At 41.6% G+C, this 6,465-nt stretch overlaps 1 long non-coding RNA gene across 3 annotated transcripts in view; it reads left to right on the forward strand.

Annotated features, from left to right (window-relative positions):
* Positions 1 to 5,965, forward strand: part of LOC106729320 — a 55,469-nt gene extending 49,504 nt beyond the window's left edge. For all 3 annotated transcript variants that reach the window (XR_004324562.1, XR_004324561.1, XR_004324563.1), the window contains one exon: positions 5,671 to 5,965. This is a non-coding gene — a long non-coding RNA (uncharacterized LOC106729320). The remainder of the gene's footprint in view (positions 1 to 5,670) is intronic.
* Positions 5,966 to 6,465: the final 500 nt, after the last annotated feature.

A 6,465-nucleotide genomic window follows, 5' to 3' on the forward strand; every position in this document is an offset into this window, starting at 1 on the left:
TTTTGCAATAAACTTCTTTCAGTTGGATTTAGAACTGAAAGTGAAGATAGTCATGGCATTGAGTGACTTTACTCTGTTCCGCGAATATGCGTAAACGTGGTGGGTAAGGCAGGCTCCGACACGTGACGGTGAGCTTCAGCGTTCAGAATTTTTATTGCAATGTAGGAGGAAGGCACATTTGTTCCTATTCAAAATGATGCTATGGATCACTTTCAGTATGGCTTGAAGTTCTGGTTGATTTTTCCAGAAGTGATAAGTGATTATGGACTCGTGCAGATCCACCCATACTTCTCTGGTATCCATGGCAACAAAAAAATGTTACATCTTTGAGAGGCTTAACAGGGGCAATCAAGGGAGGTTTTCTTGGTGCAAAGCAAGCTGGTCCATTTGAGTTCAAATCCCCACTGCAGGCCTCATTAGGACCAGACATTATCCGGCTGAATGAACCAACCCAGGAAATGAACGATTACTCTAGGAAAGTATCATATTCCTGTTTTTATTTGAGATTCTGTTAGAGAAGTAATAACTTGCTTAAATCTAGTCAAGATTCAGTAGACCTAGGACTAACCATCTCTTCCCAATTTGTTCCTTTTTTGGGTCAGCTAGGTCAGCAGTCCCACAAATGCACGCTGCTCAACCTTATTTAGATCAGCCTTTGCTTTACATTCAGAAAAGTTCAGCTGAAATTTAAATCAAATCTATAATGAAAGGGATGAATCTTTAATAATATGAAAGATCAAAACCCAGAGAAGCGTACATTTAAATTGGGGTTATCACAGAACACTCTCGGTAGAGTTACCGTATTTTAAGGGGATTGTAGAATTCTCTGCATGTTTACAAGAAGGATGTAATGAGCAGTAATCTCAAAGCAGGCACTCAGGAAGCATGAAGTAAATTAATACTCTTTCTTACTGGTAAAAGTAAAGAAATCTTCGACATAACAATTTGAAAATTGTGAAGGGCATGTATCCAGGCTAAATATTGTAAATCAGTAGAAATTGCTCTGAAATATCATAGTTATATTTCTTATAAGAAAGATGTCTTTTAAAAAACATCCCAGTTATGCATTTTTACATTTTTTATTTTAATTGAGGTCTAGGAGAAAAATGGTTTTCTCCGTCGGATGTGTGCACTGATTTGGCGTCCTGTCTAATCTAGGGCATTCCGGCGTCTAAGCAAGGAAAGGTCGTCTACTGCTAATAGTTGCCAAACGTCTGCTGGTGTTTACTGCCTGGGTGGTGGGAGCCTACAGGACAGTGTGCATGTATGTGCTGGTGCTGACGGTTTTCCATGAACAGATGGCAAAACGATAAACGAAAAACGTATGGACTACATTGTAAACATTTCATCCCCAGTGGTTTGGCAGACTGACAGTGATCAGACAAGAACGGTAAGGGTGTTCAGAGCCTTGGGAAAAATTTAACCCTAGAACGTAAGGGGCGGGACAGGAGGTTATTTGCATGTTTAACTCTTAAAACCAAGAAGGGAACTCTTGTAGCTAAGAGATGTTATTTTTGAACCCAACTGCGGAGGACTGATGATCTGTATCTGGGGCTTGGTACACTCTGTTGGTTGTAATTACTTGCGAGTCTCCTACACAGATTTTTGGGAGGATTTCATTACGTAGCTTATTTTAAGTTCTGTCCTGTTTCAGAAAATCCTGAGTACGGTTGTTCCTCAGTATCCGCGGGGGACTGATTCCAGGACCCGCCTCCCTGCAGGGATACCCAGCCCACGGACGCTCAAGTCCCTTATGAAGTGGCCCAGTGTTTGCATACAACCTGTGCACGTGCACCTTCTCCCGTACACTTTACAGCATCTCTAGATTACTTCTATTACCTAGCCCAATGTAAATGCTTCATAACTAGTTGTGAAACAATGTAAATACTATGTAAATAGTTGCCAGTAGGTGGCAAATTCACGTTTTGCTTTTCGGAACTTTCTGGAATTTTTTTCTGAATAGTTTCGATCCCTGGTTGGTTGAATTCACAGATGTGGAACCCATGGATGTGGAGGGCCGACTACACTTTAATGTGGACTGCTTTCAGGGATTGCCCAAGTAGATTTTTCCTAATGGACCTTTCTGAATAAGACTCAAGAAGGTCTGGAGAGACCTGGACTCTGAGTGTCATTTTTGTGACAAAACCTTCACAAAGGAGGAAACGAAGGGACAGGTTCAGAAGAACAATTTCTCTGGACAATCAGTCAAAGCAGGGAGGGTCATTTTCCCTCAAGGCCCACCTTGCCCCTGGTTTCTGTTCAGGTCAGGCCTTCGTCTGGACGCCTGGAGACCCTGCAGTCAGTTCTGAGCTCTTTTGCAAGGTATCCTTTTGGGAACACTGTCATCACCTTCAGGTCATCATTTTCCCGTGGAGCAGCCTCTGTCACCTGCTAGGATGTTCTGCTGAAGTTCTCCGTGAAGATCCCCACTTGGGGATGAGAGGACTGTCTGTGTTCTGGGCCTCTCACGAGGCCACCTAATTTCCCACATAGCACAGGGCTCTGTGACGTGGGCAGAAGAATAACCAGAGGGAAAGGGTGGAAATTAACCCCAAGTAAACAGAATGATGGCCAGGAAGAAAGAGAGAGGGTCACAATCCACGTGGGGAGGACAAGGACACATCTTTCCTGGCCTTCTGGTCCTCTGGCACCCACAACTGCCGTAGGGGTTCGGGGTGGGGGTGCTGCCAGTGGCCACTTCTATGTGGAATGGAAAGTAATTTTTAAAAACATTTATAGACTATATGTGATTGAGCAGTTTTAGGTTTGTAGGGAAAATAAGGAGAATGAACAGAGTTCCCACATACTCCACCCCCTTCTCCGAGTCTCCCCTGTTATTGACTTCTGGCACTGGTGGGCGCCTTTACGACAACTGAGAATCCAATCCTGATACTCTGACCAAGATCCATAGTTTACATTAGAGTCATTCTTTGTTTTGCAAAGTCCTGTGGGTTTTGCCAAATGCACACTGTCGTGTATCCACCATCACGGTATCATACAGAATAGTTCCATTGCCCTAAACACGCACTCTGCTCCAGGTCTTTATCCTTCCTCCCCCTCCGCCTGCCACTCCTTGGAAACCATGGGGCTTCCTACTGTCTCTGTAAGTTTTGCCTTTTCCAGAATGTCATATAGTCAGAATCATACAGTACGTAGCCTTTTCAGACTGGCTTTTCTCACTTAGCAGCGTGCCTTTAAGGTTCCTCTACATCTTTTGGTGGCTTGGTAGCTCATTCCTTTACATCGCTGAGTCATGCTCAGTTGTACCGCTACTTAACTCATTCACCTGTGGATGATCGAGTTGATTCTAATTTTTGGCAATTATGAGTAAAGCGGCTATAAATCTCTGTGTGTAGGGGTGTTTAGGGGGATGCAATTTTTTGACTCATTTGGATAAATATCAAGGATTGTGATTGCTGGATTGTATGGTAAGAGTATGTTTAGTTTTGTAAAAAACCGCCAAACACTCTTCCAAAGCAGTCCACACTGTTTTGCATTCTCACCAGCGATGAACGAAAGTTCCTGTTTCTCCCTATCTTCGCATACACTTGGTATTGTCAGTGTTTTGGATTTTAGCCATTCAGATTGGTGTGTAGTGGTAGCTTTCTGTTTTAATTTGCAGCTAAATTTGCAATGTAATGTTGAGCATCTTTTCATACACGTATTTGCCATCTGTATATATATTTTTGGTGAGGTGTCTGTTCAGATTTTTTGTCCACTTTTTAATTCAGTTGTTTGTTTTCCTGTGCTGGATTTTAAGAGTTCCTTGTATATTTTGGATACAAGTCCTTTATCAGGTATGTGCTTGGCAAATATTTCTTCCCAGTGGATGCATTTCTCCCAGTCTATGGCTTATCTTTTTATCCTCTTAACAGTGTCTTTGGAGTAGAAATTTTTAATTGGGAAAAACAATTGTCTTTGTGCAAGATGAGAATTTTGCGAGATGAGAGGTGCTGAAATAGGTGTGGTTGGTGAGGGAAGTAAAGGAGAGAGGGAAAAAGGGTTTTAAAGAGTGCTGCTGTGACCTACACGCTCCCAGCAGAATATTTGAGAAATCCAGGTAGAGAGTTTAGTTCATCGGAACCAACTTTGTGTTGTCAGACTTGACGTCTTGGATGGGAGAACGCTGTGCCCCTGAGCCGCACAGCCACAGCTTCCAGTTCCCTGTGACCTGGGCATGAGCACTAAACGGGTGGCATCTGTGAGGGGCATGTGGCCATCGGTGGGGGTCCTGTGGATGTTCGTTCTCTCCTGTAGACGAATATCACGGGCACGTGTGGCTGCTGGAGAGCAGGTCCAACGCCCCAAATGCCATCCCAAGAGGCCACGCTGCCGTTCTTGCTCTTACGTCCCTCTTTCCATCCCTCTGCTCTGGGAGGGGAAGAGAGGGACTGCCCTGCCTGCAGTTTTACAGAGTATTTAGCATCCTTACTCTCAGTGTCATAGTTTCCAGCTTCCACAAATTCCACATGCAAGAGAGGATTGTGGTTTGAGAAGTCGGAAAGAGTTTGGGTCATTTAATTGCAATCATGAGGTGCTCAGAAGCTATATGTTTTACATTTGTGATCACTGAGACACAAACTTGATTGAAATGCACCACCATTCTTTCCACGAGGAAACGGTTTTCTTTTTCTTAATAAGTGAATAGAGGAAACATGATGGCAAAGGAAAAGATTTTCTCACTTTAAAAAATACAGTCCGCACAGGACAACTGATTGGGTTCAGATCTTGTCTTATCTACTTATTGGCCAAGAATCTTCCCCTTTGAGACGTTCAGCTTCCTCATCTTCAAATGAGGTCAATGGCACCTGTAATCTCAGGGTTGTGAGAGTGAGATGGGCATGTAAACCTGCCGATGTGGTGACTGGGACATGGAACGATGCTCGGCATGTCCTTTCTGCCCTCTTCCCTTGTGTGACAGGAAACCCTAAACCCTCTGCTGGAACCATCTCCTCTCGGTCCTTTGGGAGAACCGTTTGAGCTCCTGCCTCTGTAATTTGCTTCTGTTATTCACTCTGTCTTGAATATATCTTTCCTCTCGTCTGCAGCTGCCATTCTCTTTGACGGCTCTCCTGATTGCTTTCCTAGAGGGCTGGCTGCTTCCACCCTTAGGATTTCCTTAGACCATTGTGTTATTTACTTCAGTGCACCGTCTTGCATCGTTTGTACTCGCATCGTTTGTACTTGCATCAGTTTGCGCTTTTAAATTACCTTGATCATGTCCCTCCAGCATCCCTTCTTTTGTTGGCTCCTTCACAGAGTGTATTTAACATTAAGTTTGAATAGAGTAGGGATCATTGAATAATTGATATTTTGATTACAAATCATCTCTATGAGTTTCTTTTTTTTTTTTTTTAACATTTTTTGATTTATAATCATTTTACAATGTTGTGTCAAATTACAGACTAAAGCACAATTTTTCAGTTATACATGAACATACATACATTCATTGTCACATTTTTTTCTCTGTGCGCTACCACAAGATCTTGTGTATATTTCCCTGTGCTATACAGTATAATCTTGTTTATCTATTCTACAATTTTGAAATCCCGTCTATCCCTTCCCACCCTCCGCCCCCTTGGCAACCACAAGTTTGTATTCTATGTCTATGAGTCTATTTCTGTTTTGTATTTATGCTTTGTTTTTTTGTTTTTGTTTTTGTTTTTTTAGATTCCACATATGAGCGATCTCACATGGTATTTTAATGGAATACTACTCAGCCATAAAAACTGACAACATAACGCCATTTGCAGCAACATGGATGCTCCTGGAGAATGTCATTCTAAGTGAAGTAAGCCAGAAAGTATGAGTTTCTTAAAGTAACTGCCCAAGGACTTCCCTTACCTTGAAATGCTGCACGAATCCTATTTGGATTCCTTTGTAAAATGTTTGTTTCTTTTAAAATATTTTTAATTCTTTGAAAGTTTCTTAGAAAATGAAAAAGTTAAATAAATCATAGCACATCACAAAAAAATGTTTATGAAGATTTTTGAATAATGTGAGGAAATGCCTGAGTTGTCATGTTTAAGGTCATCACGCAAAATCATGCACATGGCACAATTACAAACACATAAACTATCACTTAAAAACATAAAACTGCTAGTAAGAAAGCAAGTTGGGTCCAGGCATGAATATTATATTATTTTTTGTAAGCAACAATACTATTATTTCTTCCTATTTCATTTGTAGAAAGAGAATGTTTTTGCCCTCAAATGCTCTTAGCAGTTAACTAGTTACTGCGTATGAGGAACAATCCTGCTTCTTCCCAGTAGGGGTCACTGTGGTTCTTTAATATTTTTCCCATTTGGCATCCATGTTAGCAGGGGCAAAAGCATTCTGTCACGGTTATTATTTTTAGCAAAGTTAAGAGAAATGTTAAAATGATAGCCTCCTTTTTTAAATACAAAGAAACATTTTCCAGAGATTGTACTTATTTTTCAGATTCCAAATTCCAGGCCATAACTA

This window comes from Camelus ferus, chromosome 12 (genome assembly GCF_009834535.1).
Source record: "Camelus ferus isolate YT-003-E chromosome 12, BCGSAC_Cfer_1.0, whole genome shotgun sequence".
Taxonomy (NCBI): Eukaryota; Metazoa; Chordata; class Mammalia; order Artiodactyla; family Camelidae; genus Camelus; species Camelus ferus.